This window comes from Tetrao urogallus (assembly GCF_951394365.1).
Source record: "Tetrao urogallus genome assembly, chromosome: 10".
Taxonomy (NCBI): domain Eukaryota; kingdom Metazoa; phylum Chordata; class Aves; order Galliformes; family Phasianidae; genus Tetrao; species Tetrao urogallus.
The window spans coordinates 15314028-15332407 of NC_136823.1; the positions used below are offsets into that span (position 1 = coordinate 15314028).

Below are 18380 nucleotides of genomic sequence, written 5' to 3' on the forward strand. Positions count from 1 at the left end.
AAATACTAGAGTGAATGCTGAATTCTTGAATGTTTTAATGGGAATCAAAGTCTGATGGGTTCACATCTCCCCTTCCATCACCAGATCTGAAGCAGCTTTAGTTTCAGTTTTAGATTTGAGACACAAGCAAGTAGGTCTGTGTGAGCAAAAATTGATGTGAGGTACAATACAGGAAAAGCTCACGAGGAGGCATGAAATAGAACTGCAGAATAATTTGCAGCTCTCTTAATGAGTGCAGTCAAAATATTTATGAAACTGATGTACAGAATCAGGATTAAGGTTCTTATTTATAGTGTGCAATATATATGAAATACACAGGGTACTATTAGTGCCAGAGACATAAAACAATATGGATATTTTGCCTGATCATTTGAGCATCATGTCTTTATATAGGATTAAAATGCTTCAGAAGGAATGGGAGCTCTTACTGCTTCTGATATAAGTATACAAGCTGTATTGTAGTTGTCCCATTTATGGGCTTCTGTGATGCTCTTTTGAAGCCCTCATTTTTTACCAAGTCAGAAAGAGGGCAGAGCAGATGATGGACAATTGTTCTGATCTAGTTTGGCAGTGCTTATGCTCCACATTTGTACTTGTTTAATGGCCATTTAGCAGTGAACCTGGGATGGTCTGAGAATTCTGGGATGCGCTGGCGATACAGCCCTCACTTGAAGCCTAAGTAGAAAGGCATGGCTAGCAGGAAAAAAGAAAAAATAGGAGGGTTGTTCTGGGAAATGTGCATGACCACTTTGACATTTCCTTCCTTGTTCTGTCCTATAGCGGTGATGCTGGACAAGGCTGTGCAAGGCAGGCTGTCAGGTGGTAAATAAAATAGATGGAACTTTGAGTGTATACTTCTGATGGCATTTCATAACACAAGTCTTCTTTTGAGAAAGCATGTCAAAACTGATGTCATTGGAGTACAGACAGAATACAGGAGATGGAAATGTGATGGTTTGCACGGAATAAGAACAGAAATAACGGCGATACAAATCCTACAAAGGTATATCAAATTCCCAATATATGATTTATGTAAGGAATACATGTCCTAAATAAAACAGTAATACTTTGCAGCAGGTTACTATTTTTGGATGATTAGAAAAATGACCTCTGGGATGTAATAATCCTTAAGGGAGTTTTCCCCATTTGCTTCTCCAACCACTTTGCGAGCCCATGGAAAACTGTTACCTCATGTGCTGTGTGAGAAAGTCTCTCTCATTTGGCTGAACCTTCAGCTGCAGTCAGCCATATCTCCTGGGGGCTGGAAGAGAGTGAGAATTCCTATTGCCATGACTTTCAGTAGCACACTGATCAAATGCCATTTTGGAAGTGCATCTCTTGTTCAGCATTCATAGTAAGATTCTTTTTCCTGAAACTCACCTATTTTTTTTGCTTCAAAACCATTCAGATTTTATTCTGAGCCGATATTAGTCACTGAGATAAGTTTGACAGTTTTTACAGTATTTTACAGTTGGGCAGCTCAGCTCAGTTCTGGGCCTTCGGGTTTACTGCATTGAGGAACAGTTGATTTCTTTGTCCTCTTCTATTCACTTAATTGTTATATTGCTGAGTTTTGTTACCTTTTGCTTTTGTTTTTGGTTTTTTTGTTTTGTTTTGTTTTGTTTTTTTGTTGTTTTTGCTTTATTATGAATAAATTCAGAACTAAGGTAAACACTTTCCAGAATAGCAAATGATTGTAGGGCTCTGTTTCAGGGTCTGCAACTGAAATTCCTAAATAGTGCCTGATTTGCAGCCTATTAATCTTTAACCTTTTCTAGCACTTGGGTGTCTTAGCACATCTTCAAGAAGACACCCCAAATCAATAGCTACTGCAGAGTTAGGTATTCCCTTAGCTCTTGGGGTCAGTGAAGAGCTGTTTTGTTCACAGGAGTTAAGTGCTCACTGCAGTCTGCAGGCAGAGAGGTGTGGAACAGCTGCTAGGAGTGGGATCAGGTGTTCCAAGGACTGTCCCGTGCAGGAGCTGCCCTTATAGCTATCATTTGCTGCTCCACAGAGGCTAAAAGCACAGCCACAAGTTTTTCAGAAACAGAAGTACACACATTCCTTGATGATATACATGTACATTCTTACAGTTTATATTTTTTCTGTATGAATTCTGAACAAATTTCAAGCTCTTATTTTTATTCTTCTCCAGAAGCACCTTTCATACTAAAAACTCGAATAATTATGAGAAAAAGAGTGAGAAAACATTCTGTTTATATAAATCCATTAATTTCAGAGAAATCACACAATGCTGTGCTGGGACCATTTGCTGGTCGAACTCCATAAGAAGTGTTCTAACTCATGCAAAGAAGTAAGAAATGTATAATGCCATCTTGAATCACACTGTGGTGCAGTCTTCTCTGGGGTGGGACATGGGGCCCAAAAGCAAAACTAAAATCAATTCCAGGAATAAAGAAATGGGTGTATTTATTTGGAACTACGTCATGAATTTATGTGCAATGCAATTATCCAGGTCAGAATTCTGCCCCTATTCCTACACCTTTATTTGCTTTCAGCATCATAGTTTTTAAGCACCTCCCATGAGTGAAAGACACATTAATGTTGCTATATTCTTTGCCTAATGGAAATATGGAAATGGATATTTCTATTTTATTCTTCATTGTAATTCTTACAGCATACAGAAGAGTATGACTGTTATCTGGCTTAGCTTTACAGGGGAAAACCAGGTAGAGAGATTGGTTCTCCTGTGTCTGAATGTTCCTAGTTCATCTGGCAATATGATTCAGCTGTTCGAAGCTCGTGTTCCCTTTCACACACACACACCAAATCCACCTCCTGTCAGGAGGTGACAAATAAGACTATAATGAATATCATGGTATGATGTCTGGGTAAGGCAATCCATAATTCTGTGCAAGACTTTCAAAAATCTGTGGGGTAACCATAAACCTGGCTGTCTTGTAGGACTGGTACAGTGGATGATATTTCCCAGAAAATAGTCCTGATGAGATGATATCTGCTGCTTTGTGGAATTACTGGGTTTTCTTGGGACACTGTTTCATTCTGTCTATAGGGAATTTGGCCAAAACAAGACAGTAGATTTCATCTTATATTGCTTGCATCTTTTTCAATGATGAATGCCATTATCTTTTGTAAAAATGCCTTTTTTTTTTTATAATCTACAGCCAAAAATATCTATGAGTTTAGTGTTAAACATCCACGTTAACAAAACCTATATTCCTTCAAGCAGTGCAGTTTTACACTTCTTGTTTTGTTCCTTGTTTTTATGCCAAAGTCCCTGCTCTGCCTCTGGAGAATCAGAAACAAAGCCACAAAACCTAAAGCAGTTGACTGGGAGGCCCAGTAAGTTAGATAAGTGGAAGAAGGGAGCAGAGATATCATCAGTCCATCACGCTGATGACCATCTGATGAAATTCACAGCATGATGAAAGTGAGGGTCGGTGAGTGAGCAGCAAGAGCTAAAAGCTTGTTTGTCTGGGGACATTGATCAGTGCATATTTTCAGTCTTCTTAAATATCATCTCTTTTGAAGCAGTCACAGCTAGTAATTTATTTAGGACACAAAACCTTTAACAGAAAGAGGGATTAATCTTGGAAGAAAACTAACAGAGACAACAGCTTTGTGCCATTTCTTTTGTTTGTATAATTAATGTTCAACATTAAGCATGTTCAACATTAAGCGTCCACTCGGCAGATACATGCATGGTTCCAGCAAAGTAAATTCATTCAAATGTAAACAGTTTCTCTTGTATTGTGTTTGGAACTGCACGGTACATTTGTTCAGCTCCCTCGTAATACTTTAAAAGCTAATTACTTTGAAAAGTAAACAAGTATGCACATATACATCAAGAAGTGCCATTTGGCTGTTTTTGAGGCTTGGGGCTGAGATGAACCAAGAAGCAAGAACCATGAGTTTACTGAATTCCTGACAGAGCTGCATTTTCTGTTTTCTGCTGTAGCTCTCTGCAGTAGTTTTTTCTATTGTCAGTCTCCTCAATGCTTTCCCTATCCTACCCAGATTGTGCATATTTTCAGCTGAAGCAAGTCAACAAAACTGATAGTGGGAAGGAAGGAGACCACAAACACCCAGGAGATTTGATCTGTTTGCAGTACTTGTTAATAAATTGAGTGGACCTCACAGATAGTTTATCTGTGTTGGCTGGGAATGATAGGCTTTGGATCTCTGCAATGAAAACATGAAGAAACAGAGCAGGGAAGGAGAATGAGAAATCTGGGGCAGCTGTGTTCTGCTGTGCTGAGATGAAAGGTCCCAGGCTTAAGGATTCCCTCCCTAACATTGCCACTGCGGAAGCTCAGGACCATGGATGTTACAAGCATGTGTGCTTTCTGCTCTGTGCCCTATGCTGTGACACTGTTATCTTGGATGTAAATGAGGGGGAAGAGATACAGGTTTGCATTTCATTGGTTTCTAGTGATGCCAAGCATCCTACTTGCTGAGGTGATGGCAGTGAATCATATGTGTTCATGTACCCTCACTGTTCCTGCCTGGATCTGAGAGGCCACCTGCTCAGCTTTGCTCCACACAGGTCCCCATCAGGAGAAGGGGAACTGCAGTTGCCCCCCGCTGCCACACTCAGTGGTATTGCATGATATGGTTCCCCATGGATATGGTTCCCCGTGCATAACCAGCCATTTCAAATAGGCACCATTTCAAACAGGAGGACAAAATTTAATCCTTATAGATCTCACCAGAACCTTAGATTTTCCAATGATAAAACCATGTCTGTAATACTTAGATACTCACAAAGGCAGATAAAACAAACAGTTAATAACCTTGATAAATGGAAAATCCTGGTCCACGTTCTTATGTGAGCAACCAGATTATTAAATCCCTCACTCAAAACCTGGGGCAAGCAGCCTTACTTCTTCTGATAAAGCAATCATTTAGGACCAGTGCTATCTCACCAAGATAGGAAAGCTCTCACAAGAAAGGCCATCTCTTGGTTTGAGAAACAGCAGCCATTAGATTTCCCTTCCAGAACCATTAATTCTTGGAATGCCCGTGGTATGAAACTGTGATTGCATATCAGTCGCTCGGAACTGTTATTAAGTCTACAATTTCAGTATGGCTAAACGTTAGTAACTGCTGTGAAAAGTATCTGATCCTGAAAGTATTAATACATATATTCAGGCATTGTACAGGTAAGTTGTCCCACAGAGTGAATTATGCTTTCTAAATAAGAGAAGGGCTAAGATCAAAGATGGAAATGGCATAAATGAACTTTATAATGATTACGGTAGCTTACCTCCCCCAGAGAATATGTAAATTATTGTAATGTATTTAGACAAAATTTGTATTTTTTTCTGGATACGCTAGTATGTAAGAGCAAGGTTTTCTTCGATGTTTTCTGTGGACTTCTTTCTGTGGTGTTTGAAATAAGACCCACGTCCTAAAGCTATTATTGTAGCAACATGGATTTTCTGGCTGCATTACTTGTTCACAGATGGTTAGCCTTTGACATGGCAATGAGATTGTTCACTTCTGCAAGATGTTAGCACAGATCAATAAGAAAACTGTCTTACAGCAAGAACACCTGTTTGTCAACCAAGCCTGCCTTTAAGGTATTACTGATATTACATTTCTGTTTGTTCAGTGGAGAGCCAGTAGCTTCCTGGCTGCGAGGTTAAGAATCCCTCTTTGCTGGTGTGGTGTTTGTTAGCAGTAAGAAGAAAACTCTCTTTGGAAAAAGATACAAACCCACATCTCTGTGTTGTTGGATATCAGAGCAGGTTAGGCTGAAAACTCTGTTCCCCTTACTCCATTTTGAGCCACAGGGGTAATACAGGTGCTAGTTCCGAGCCAAGCAAGAAAATGCCTTCATCTTTTGAGTTTTAAGATAAATATTTGGGAATTGCTTTATCCAGGTTGTGGTCTGGCTTTATCCAGATATATACCCATCTATCTGTCATGTTTAAATATGTTTTGTGACAGATGAGTCATAATGAAAATGATCCGAAAAATTTGAAAAACAGGCCCAGAAAATAGAACAAGTGGAACTCAAAAAATGTGAGCTAATAAAGCTGGGGAAAAGAAGTGTTCAGCTATTGACACTGGAAAATTGTTAGCTGTTACAATGGAGAAGAAAAAGCCGGAATGTGGTGGTGTTTTGTCAAAGAGCAGGGATAGCTTCCTGAGTTGCCTGGTAGTGAGCACTGCTGGAGAGCACGGAGCACCATTTCAATTAGATATGGTGTTCCTCTTCCACCCTCAGACTGTTGGCTAGTTTTTTCTATTACATGGCATCTGTCTCTATTTCTATTGCTTGTTTTCCATTCCTTGTCTGTCTCCATACAGCCTAAGCAGTAACAGATAAATGCCTGTGTAAATTTCAGTTTATACGCTGATGCACAAATATTTTTGAAACTTGATTAACTCATGTTTGTTGTCTGTGTTTAACTAACAGTACTGTACTGAAGAACAGACTGGAGATAAATGCTAGGTTGGGAAAAGAGGGCAGATTGCCTGTCTTAAGAGGAGATAATAATACTCCTTAACTTAAGAGCAATGAATTTTTATTACTGGTTAATAATAATGTTATTATTATATAGTAGAATCCTAAGACCATCAGTACCGGTGATGTCAATGATGCAGAGAAGAGCAATAGACATAATTAAGGTGATGGAGGCAGGCTTATGAAGAAAGATGAAGAGAAGCAGCAAATGCACAGCTTGGCTAAGTGGTGATAATGATGATGGGGTATGTGATGACCATCTAAAATGTATCTGACATCTGTAAACACAGAATGGGGAGTAGTGGTGTTCAGTTGGTCATAGCATTACAATTAGAGTTAATGAGCAATACAGAGCAAAAGAAAACACAGAATATTTTTTTTTCACTTTTCAGCCCAATAGTGGATCACATTAAATGCTGGAATGTTGTCTTTCGAGGATCCCTTGTTGCACCAGCAGAAGCCCAATTGCTTAAATAATGTGAAAATAAATTGAGCAAGATGCTCATGAGTGTGCAGAGCGAAGCATTTAGTTACTGAGAAAGGAATGGGCAACTTGACCTCTTCTGCTTATAATTTCTAAACCTTTATTAGAAAGAATTGGCAGAGATGCCCTATTGTATGTAGTATGCAGGTATTTTTCATTTTTTCCAATGTCAGCCCATTTAAATTAAATGCTACTCAAAATTTTCAAGATTGGAAATGCAGGTGAGAAGGGAAAGGGGAAGCTGAACTGAGAATGGAGAAAATGAATCTGCCCAGAATGATGAAGTTTCCCAAATCTGAGGACCACTCAACACAGTTTAAGTAGTTGATGCTCCGGTTTCCTTGGTTGGCTATACAGGAAAGAAACTGGAATTCACTAAAAAGAAATGAACTGTTTGAATAATAATCCCTTTGAGACAGGGATTTTTTCTGGATTTGAAATGTATTGATGTTTGCCAATGGAGCGTCAATATTTTTCACAAACAGTGTTTTAGTTAAAAAAAATATCCATTTAAAAGGCAGCTATTAATTAAGAAAAAGCCTACCTCAAACTCTCAGAGATAGTATTTAGATGAATACTGATCATTATCATGGGTAAACAGGAGAAAGAAAAATACTCACATATTCTGCCTGGCCTCTTTGGTTCTGTGCTCTCAGCACACTGCTGCTGTTTAACTAATAAAAAAAATAAATTAAAATGAATTTCAAGCCAACACTGCAATGTATCACACATTGCTTTGAAAGTAGGAAATTATGTGCTCACTAGACTTCATGTATTTCCACTCAAGTATGCAGCCCTTTTTATTTGTATTGTAAGGGAATGGAGTGAACTGAATTGCACATGTATTCAAAGAAGCAGTACAAATCTGAACAGGAGCCAGATGATCAATTATCAGGAGGTAGTATTGTATTGTGTTGTTCACCAGGAGCTTCAAGAGAGACGAGAAAGAAATTGTCAAAGAGAGAAGCATTCAATGCAGTTACAAAAAAAGGTAAAAAGAGAGAACCAGAATAAATCATGGTTTGAATTGTGTGCTGAGAGCTGGAGCGGAAAGACAGAGCAAATCAAGGTGACAGGAAATAAAATATTGCTCATCAACAGCAACAGAGAGGAGAGAGACATCAAAACTCGGAGACTTGAGATAAAAGGCAGCTTGGGGTAGAGACTGCTCAGAAATGTACGGGGAAAGAGGGCTTAGGAGTGACTGAATCAGTTTGAGAAATGAGAAATCTATCAGACTTGTTCTGTTTGAAATTAACGTCACTGAAACAAAGCAGAAAGAAGCCAATACAAGGAAGCCAACGTTATAATCAGACCAAACAAGTGCCTCAAAATAGTCCTCATCTTCAAAACATTTTTGAGGAGGAGGCAACCACCTTTCCACTAAGGCTTCTCATGGAAGTAGCCACACTGAAGAGATGAAAATTGAGAGGAGAAAAGGCTGAATCCCACATCATCTTCTGAAACCCACATCACCTTCTGCATCTCTCCCTCAGACCTATTCTGGTACAGATTAGACATTAAACAGTTGAATTATGCTTCAATCTGGATTTAATAGATTATTCTGACAAAGAACATTTTAAAACTCATCAATTTATAACCCTAGTAGATTAGCCTGAAAATTAAAACATTGTTCTTCACGTATCCAGCCTGTAACATTTCCTTAAGTATTTAACTAAATACAGTTCAGTAATGAACATGCTATAAATTCCTTAGGCTGCAGAATATAAGATTCATCTATAGACAATACATATGGCTACGGATAATACATACGGTGTGAAACACCTTCCAATGCAAAACCAGCTGATTGCTTCTGGTCCTTCACCTCCACCCTCTGTCCCTCTGTGCCATTGCACAGTCACTTCCTGGAAAAAGGATCATTTTCTACTCAAGTATGAGACCAGCTGCTGGTCCAAACGATATGAATGGCTCTAGAAATATATGGGATAGAATAATGTGCACACTCATGCACTGAGAAATGACTGCTTGACATTGTGTGGCTGCAACGGAGTACAGAATTTACTGCTACTGCTCATGTCACACAGCACCTGTACAATGACATTTTCATTACATATGCCGTAACTTACGGACCTTTGTTTTGTTATTCATGAATTTTCTAGCAGGTGGTCAACCCCATTGACAAAAAAAGTTACTGCCACTATAGCAAGACAGCCTGTCTATGAGAGATTCCATTTAAAATGTCTAATCTTTGATGCCACTCTACATGTTGGTCAAATTCTCTCAGTCCTGTTCCTCATTGTTATTTTATTTATTGCCATTCTGTGGAAGATTAATGCAGCTTCTGCACTGGTAATAATTCTCTAGATCAGTTTGTCCTCAGTATCTATGCATTCCTGGCTCTCCATCACTGTACATTCTTTATGGTTCACATTACTTTCACCACCCCTTATCTAACTACTTCATAAAAACCACCTCGCACATTTTTAAAGCATGACAAGAACATTACCATAAACTATGTTACTCTGCTCAGTAAACACATCATAGTCTCTCCATAGGCTAATCACCTTAGTGGATAAAATTATCTGGGGATGAATTTATTTACGGCAATCATGTCAAAAGACAAACTGTGTAGAATCGCATGGTTCTGCTTTTTGACGAGTTTAAGGACCCTGCATCATTTTGTTTCCACTGAAAATCTGGATTTTAAAATTGGTTATTGATGATCTTTTAAATTGTTTTTTCATTATCGATGTTTTCACAAATTCCTAAGTGAGAGATTTTCTAGCTTTGTATGAAACATGCAAAGGATAAATTATGAATATAGCAACAGCAATTTGGAGTCTCTTTTGAGATGGATGGGAAAAGGAGTATAGTTTACTAGTTTGAAGAATAGGCTGAAGCTGCAAGCACTGAATAAAAGGATCGGTCATTTTGAAGATCTAGAAACACCACGGGCATAGAATAACATCTCAAAACTTTCTCAGCAATGGCTTTTCATGCATACTCCCATGTTCATCTCTCAACATCTGCGCCTCAATCACGTAATTCTTACCAGCTTAATTATTCCATCTGAAAAGAGTATGATCCTATCTTTCACTGTGTCCGTTTACTAAGACTCATTCCATTTGACATCCATTCTTTGGATTTGCAATATCCTGTGGTTCACCTCAATTTTCTGTTAGGACATTTTCAAGCCTAATTCCTGTACAGATTTTGTCTGCACTCTGTCAAGGAATTGGAGATGGCAATAGCAGGATAGTTCATTTCTCCACAGCTTTGTTAGCACCATGGGTCTTTTCTGTCTCTAGCTTGTACTTCTGGCTGCAGTTTAAGTTATAGAAGGAGCACTGCCTGAATGCGGGCGTAGTACATTTTCCACGTATTATATTTTCAGATCCTCTCTGAAGAATCAAATATTAAACTTTGCAAACCACTCAAGCGACAAAGGACAAGATTTCTGTAAAGATTCAAGGTTTTCTGATCATGTTGTCCAGGCTGACATCACTTAGTCAAAGAAATCCCATTTACAAGCGATACAGAAATTCAGTGGCAATTCGAATCATGGTGCCTATTACTCATTTTTGTATCAAACTTAAGTTCTCTCAAAAATAATATTCCTCTCTTTCTGAGCTGTCAAAGCCCTGCCTCTTCAGATATGTCTCTTAATGTCACTCAGGAGCTGTACATTTTGCCAAAACTTCTAATTTCTTGAAGTTGCTGTAAGCTGATCTCCCTTTGAAGTAGAAAAGTCTCATTAAAAGACTGAAGATCCCCACTAAGAGAACGTTGGATTCTTGGCTGCCTCGTGGGTTACATCTCTGCCTTTTGTAGTTCATCTATACAAGAATGTTAATAGTACCTATTACAATTCACTTTCAACACTTCCTGTGACAAAAAAGCAATCAGACATACAGGATATGTGCATGGCCCTCTGCAGGCAGCACTGCACTGCTGCCTATCAGGAACAGCACACGCACACAATAGGTGGGATTTTCTCCTAAATTCTGTCATTTAGACATGAGTACACAGGCATGCAAAATCATAACCAAATCTACCAACAACTTAACTTAAAAGCTAGAAGCTCCTCATCAGCATTCCTCCCCAGTCCCTCTTGCCCCGTTGTCCTGCTGCACCCAGCTCTGGTTATTGCACTGCCATTTGAAATGCAGTGCCAGAGGCAGGAGCTGCTCGAAGCCTGCCTTGTTTTCCTGGATACCATTTTTCCTTTGATTCATCTTTAAGAGATTTCTTTTTTTTTTTTTTTTTAATATGCATAAGAATAAGGTTCTGTGCGAATTTCTCAGGAGATCAATTTGCAAGGCTCTTTAGTAGAAAGACTTATTCTCTAGTGTGTATATTGGTTTGATATGGAAATCCATAAGCCTGCCCTAGATCCTCCCACATCTTATACACTGGTGTGCTCTGCGTTTTCTTTGTGAATTCGAGAGTAGAATCCATACTGTATCTCCTTTTCAAAAAATACTTATTTTTAATTTCTGTGAATAAACCAGCTATTGTGGATCAGAGTCTATTCCGAGTGTAAGTATAAGAATCTGTAAATCTCCCAGATAAAAAGCCTCCTGTGGCTGATGGGAGAGCATTAGTAGAAAATTATAAAAGGCTACAAATCCATGTGTTAATTAGAGCTTTGCATATCCCTGCTTTCACTATTATACTGAATGGGAAATAAAATACAAATGCAACCAAAAAAAAAAAAAAAAAAAGAAATGAGTTAGTATTCAAATGAAATATTAACATTCCTTTGAACAAAATACTTTAAAGACAGTGTTTTCTTCTTGTTGTTCTGGATTTTTTTTATTTGATTTTTTTTGTAGAAAAGTTTGATTTCATGGAAACGTCCCTTGCTGTCAAAAAGGGTCTCAGAAAATTAACTTTGAGCACAGTAAATAATCAGAGATGTCTTAGCTGAATGCACAGTGCCCATCTTAGGTTTTGAATTCTAACTCTAAAATCAGTGAAAGCTTTTACCTCTAATGCAATTTGTTCCAGCTGTAGAGGACCTGCTTTGCCCAGCAGTTCATGCTCAGACTCAGATCACATGTGCCACAGGTCAGTGTGAACCAAGAGGATTAGTCTGATGAGAAATTAGGGTCATTGTATCAGTGATACAGGACTTAGGGCCCTGAACCAAGAGGACAAATTGCACCACCCACCAGGAAAGCTGAGCTGTGATCTCCACAAGTATTCTTTAAATGATCAGATATCGTAATAAGCTTCAGTAGCAGCTCGGAAAGCCAGGATCATAGGATCATTAAGGCTGGAAAAGACCACTAAGATCACCAAGTCCAACCCCAACCCATCGCTAACAGCCCACTGACCACGTCCCTCAGTGCCACATCTCCATGGCTATGGAACACCTCCAAGAATGGTGACTCCACCACTCCCTGGGCAGCCTATGCTACTGCCTCACATCTCTTTCTTGAAAGGTTTTTTTTCCAGTATCCAACCTGATGAAGTGAATCTGTCAGAAACCAAATTTTGTTACTTCCTTGTGGAAATACTTGTTCTGATCTTTTGCAAACAAATAGCATTTTCATTGCAGGAGACACCCTCTGTCTCCAGAAATCTCTCATAGCAACAATGTTCGCAAAAATGATATCCCAACCTAAAACCTAAAACTTAATGATTCACAGTGGGAGTCGTGTGCGTTGCATGGAGTGCTCCACACTGAAAATAGTATATGTTCCACGTAATGACAAAGAAAATACTGAATATTAATGAAAATGTAAATATAAATTTAGGAAACAGAACACTGCAGCCTATTCTGATCCCCAGGGCAAAAGTAATGCAGTGTATAACCAGGAGGCACACAGAACACGTGCAGTGAGTTACAAATACCACCCTTACTGCAATGCTGCATATAGTTAGTAGCCCATGAATCTATTTATGTCAGTTATCGTAATGGGCAAGAATTTAATATGAATTAGAAACCTGGGTTCTGGCTTAACACTACCATTTTATACTTTCATTCATTTTTATTTTTATTTTTGAGGGTACCTTTGTGTTATTAAATGTTCATGGGCCCAATTCAACTGTTCTGTAACTTGGTGAGCTGTAGTTATCCTCCCTCACCAAAATGAATAGCAACCCTGCTTGCTCTGCAGCCATTGTCACTGTATGTGAAGAAATGTGTCCTGTAAACTTGAGCCTACTCTTTCTGGAGCAGAAACAGCGTGTCAGAGAACGATATGTAAAATAAAAATGGGAGTATAATTGCAGTGGGGCTATGATGAGTTTTTTATTTGTTCACTGAAGTGGCTCACGGAGTAGCATGGGGACTTCGTTTTTCCATTTGTATGCGAATTGCTGTTAGAAGCAAAAATGTTCCTTTGTAGGTAATAGAGTAGTGGCTTATTATTTCTTAGAGTAAAGTAAAATATGATATTTTCCCCTGAGCACAGTGTAGTCTGTGGTTCTGGCACATTAGCTGGCATAAACATTTTGATTAAAGCGTATGAATGTATTAATTACACCTGGGAAGTTTCCAAAGCTTATTCAAACTACAAACTTCAAACTGCTGCCCCCAAATCTGAATCCTTTTTAGAAACCATCACAGCATTACCTTTTTGTTCTCTAGGATGTTTGTATAAAGACATGATGTGGCAAATGTGCAATTTTTTTTATCCTGTGGTTTCTGTAAGCACTTGTGCAGTGCATCTGTAAGCATCTGAAGAATTTTTGCTGTCATGTTATTGGTTTTTTTCACTCTGAAGAACTTCAATTCTGTTTAAAGTTTTCTGTGACTGCCCCTAGGTATAGCAGTATCTGCATATACTTTAGCACTTTTCAGAATAATGTCACTGGGTGTATGATTTCACATAGGATGATAGCACTGGAACAGACTTAACTGAGGCTATATAAATAAGTACAGCTATCAAATCTAGTCATATTTCTAGTAAGATGTCTGGAAATGTTGTTAGGATTTGATCCATAATGATCTCCATTGTTCACTTTCCTATAGTTACTACATACGGTGTAACAGAGGGCAGAATATGACCAGCAGAGCATATAAGTTGTCTGGGTATCACTGTTTTTCTGAAAGAAACAAACAATTTCTCATAACAACCTTCAGCTGAATCAGGTTGCGTGATGCATTGAAGATGAGATGGAAACAAATGCAACAGAGGGTCTGAATTCTAAAATCACTGGGCATATGACCCCAAAAAGAAAGGCCTATCTTATCTATCAGCCGCCTGTGCCTCTGCCAAACAGCCCAAGAAGTCTCACCGAAGTGCTGCTTTGCTCATGCATTCATGCACACACGCATTCATTACGACTGACCTGCTCTAGGAAGGTCCATTAAATGGAGCTCATTTCAAGCACAGATGGTCCTGAATAGCTTAATGTCTGCCTGGTGGCCAGAATAAGTGAATTCTTGATGGTCTTAGACTTCTGATCACATACATGCAGCCAAGGAGGAAATGAAAACATGTTTATCATTTTGATAAACAACCTTTCTCATTGCTGCAGGATGCTCAGTGCAACTCAGTAGAGTCAAATACTATTAAATTGTCATCACTGTCAAAGAGAGAACGTATAAGTTTTGCTACCTGAGTCATAGTTAATGACTTCCACAATGTATAACACAAATCAGTAGTGCTGTTTTTCCTTTTTTATGTTTGTTTACTGATAAGTTCAGGCTCTGCTAGAATACAGAGGCAAGTTATAATTTTGAAGTGCAAAATATGCTTTTATTATTACCTCTCAGCTAGAGATATAAAGAACAGAGATGACTAGAAGATGGCTTCTTGGCTTCTGCCAGGCATGCGCTCAGTGCCTGTAGCTGATTAGGTGTTTTAAATCACAGCCATCCGCTGTAGGTTCATACTTAGGATAAAATATTTCACTCTGTGGTGTGTAAACTCAAGGTGGCTTTATAACTGAGATAAAAAATGAACGTGTTTTCAGGAGTTAGGTGTCTTCCAATTAGAATTAATCCATTTGCAGGCAGTAGCAAACAGTTGTCCCTGTCCTACAGTAAGAATGATAGGTAATTTCTACACTTTAATATTTAAACTTATGCAGAATAAAGACTTCCAGGAAGCTAGGACATCTGAGGATAGTCATAATGCCACGGACAGTTGCAATCCTTGGTAGTCCAAATTCCTTTCCAGAATTTGATTCTGTCCCTCTTGCTTAGATAGGTAGCAAATTCCCAAATTTCAGGGCATCCTGAACTGAGTGCTTAGAAGTGGTTATCTGCTCTTCCTATCAAGTCCTGCTAATGACTGTTGTCAAAAAAGATTTAAGTTATGATAGGACATTTCTGTTCATCTCCAAAGTTTCTTGAAGAAAGAGCAAAACTGCTCCTGATTTGTGAGTTCCGATGCATTTCTAATCTTCCCAATTTCCTGCAAGAGGGGAAATAGCAAATAAGCAACCAAACAAAGCTATTTCTCTTGTCTTCTTACTTAAGCAACCACCTCATGGGATGTAGCTGTCAGCAAGACAGTCATAGCACTCTTAACTGAGATGTGTTTAGGGTGCTTTCCTCTCCTTTTAAAATCAATGGAGAATCCCCAATTGTCTTAAATGAGTTAGATAAGGCCATTATTGTAGAAACAAAGCCAGAAGACAGACTAGCTCAGCAGACCATAAATTGTTTAAAAAAAAAAAAAAGAAGAAGAAGAAAAAGAAGCGTTATTTCTCTTGTTTGTGACAAAGATTCAAACTTCCACTGCACTCTATTGACTATCATTGTCTATATATATATATCTATCATATATATTGACTATCAGGTCAATAATCCACATTGTCATTTAAATTCCTAAGTATTCCTTTGTATACATTCCCAGATGGGAATGTCTTCCAAAGAGAAGTTTGGAGTCAATAATCCATGTTCTTTAAAAGTCCATCAGTTTTGAAATACATTCATGCAATATAAATATTTTTCTGTCTACCATCCAGGTCATCCCTAGTAGGCACTACAAAATGTCTTTGAGTATTGTTCCCTCTCTTTTTTTAAAAAACAAGTTGATATACCTATGAGATGTATATTTTTATGTATAATATGAGCACTGAGCATATTGCTGTGATTTGTCAGAGATCTGCTGATGACAACTGGAAAGACAATAAAAAATAATATTCTCTGAATCTCTTCTCATTTCTATGACAGTAATGGAACTGAGGGGGGAATATTCCAGTTTCCAAATTTCAAAGGGTGCCCTTAGGGTTGAAATCCATAGTTACCCAGCAGGATTAAAGATGTCATTTTTGACTGGACACCAGTTTTGTTTCAATAAAATTTACTCCTCATGTGAGAAGATCTTTAGTATTCTGTGTCAAGCCCTAGGCAGGTGAACAAAATGTGTTGACTCTCCAAATGCAATGCTTCTTGTGAACAACATCTTCTTTTTCTTCCCTTTTAACTAAAAGTTGACATATGTAATTTCAACACTGAAACAGCAAACAGCATCAAGAGAGAACAAATGCCATCATGCACCTGCACTGCACAAACAATCTTTGTGTTTGTGGCGTGAAGTCCAAAATATTCTGTGTGCACTGTTTAACTGGTAGTTTTATTAACAATTCACCTCTTGGCAGTGTGTAAGGTTGCTACTTCCATGCTACATCTCCCATGGAATGGTTTCAATGGAATTAATCTTTAATATTAAACCTGAGAAGCTCAAGCAACTAGAGGAATGGAAGTAAGGGGAAAATATTTTTCTTTTGCTCAAGGAAAATATTTCCAGCTACGGTTCTGCTTGTGTTTCCATCCAAGAAACAGACACTGCAGAGAAAACTTCATAATGCATTGCACAATCTTTAGTCTTAGCAGTAGCATTACTGTGGGTATATTCTGATATTTTTATAGTCGGAACAATTAAAAGTTCCAATTAATGTACATAACTACCCAGTGGTAACAAAAGGGTTTTTACATTGCTTTTATAGTTTTGTTATGTTTTCCCACTCCTATGCAGCTATGCACTTGTAGTTAAATTCTTTACTGCTGCAACAACTTGAGCTTCCACATTACAATTAAAGGTGTTATAAAGCTCATCAACCACAACCCATTATTTTGAACAGATAATCAAATGAGAAAGACTAGCTCATGTGGTTATTAGTACTCATACAGGAAATTAATAGAGGAAATGAAGCTTTTAGTTTATTCACAGATATTTACCAGACAGTATACATAATCTAAAATTAGAAATACTTATTACCACATACATTATTTTTATTGTTGTACGTGCAATCAATAAAATCACAAATCCTTCTTCTCTTAGGACATGACCATAATGAGTCAAACAGTGCGAATGTTTTTATGGCTTTCAATATGATTTGGATGGGGGAACAGGGAGTTTATGTGAAGAACTATTTCTTAGAAAAACACAAGGATTTGGGGCTGAGTTGATTGTCACAATTCCTCTTCCTCCAAAGAGACAACTAAATGACCTTTTGTCAAATAATGGCTTTCTGAATTGTTGGGATCTCTCTTCTGTGGTACCTACTGGCTTTCAAAAATCCCATGTCAGCAGATCAAATGTACCTAACAAGTAGTACATGCAGCAGCATTTCTTTCCAGCTGAGGCAGTTATTTTCTGCAGTCTTGTCTCAAGCTTGCAGACTCATCAGTGCTTAACTCCAAGACCATGCAACCCAAGCTCATGTACTTTAATGGGTGTTCACCAGCTTTGATGCACTGACTCATCCTGGAAGGCCAGATTCCTTCTTCACATCCAGATATGGGCCAGCATCTACACATGCTCACAAGCTCTCAAAGCTTTTTCAGTAAAAGGGGGAATGCCAAAGTGGCAATCCTTGCACTGTATTGCTAAGGTGAATGGGAATGGTACATGTGACAATTCATTTCTGTGTCTAAGTGTATGCCACAGACACCAGGGATTCATGAACCCTATGACTTCATTTCTCTGCCTATCACTCCTTTGTGCACTCCATCCAAACAGATCATTGCAAATAGTCATAAGGGGCAATGAAGGAGAAGACAAATTAATCCTTGCCCATGATGACAGTATTTCTGGCTTTAAACTGCCCATTTTGTGAGTGGGGTAGTGGAGGGAAATGCTGTTGCACCATTCTGTAGTTTGGAGAGGCTGACTATCACCCACTATGGACTGTGAGCTGGCTTAGAATCAAGTACTTTCTAGATGGATGCCTATAACCCCCATCTTTGTACAGAATATTTGTACAGAGAATATCTGGGAGAAAGATCTTCCAGTATTACAAGCATAAAATCATCCCAAAATTATTTCATTTTGCATGCAGCATAGGTAGTACATCACCTACATTTCCTCAGGCCCAGACTGTGACTTACTTCATTTTCTTAGTTCAAAAGTCTACAGATGTCAGAGAAGCTTTTAATACATGACAGGAAAAAAATATCGGCTCTTGAGGGTCATTAATCTGCATTTCCTATAGGAAGTATATCAACATCTGTCTTAGTAAGGGTCACAGTCAATGGGAGAAAAATAGCATTGTAGTAGTAGGGCTGTATAGAAG

General features: G+C 38.4%; 1 protein-coding gene across 1 annotated transcript in view; it reads left to right on the plus strand.

Moving 5' to 3' along the window:
- Positions 1–18380, plus strand: part of TAFA1 (TAFA chemokine like family member 1) — a gene marked incomplete at both ends in the record, with an annotated part of 193253 nt that overhangs the window by 138620 nt on the left and 36253 nt on the right. The gene's annotated exons all lie outside the window — the stretch shown is intronic.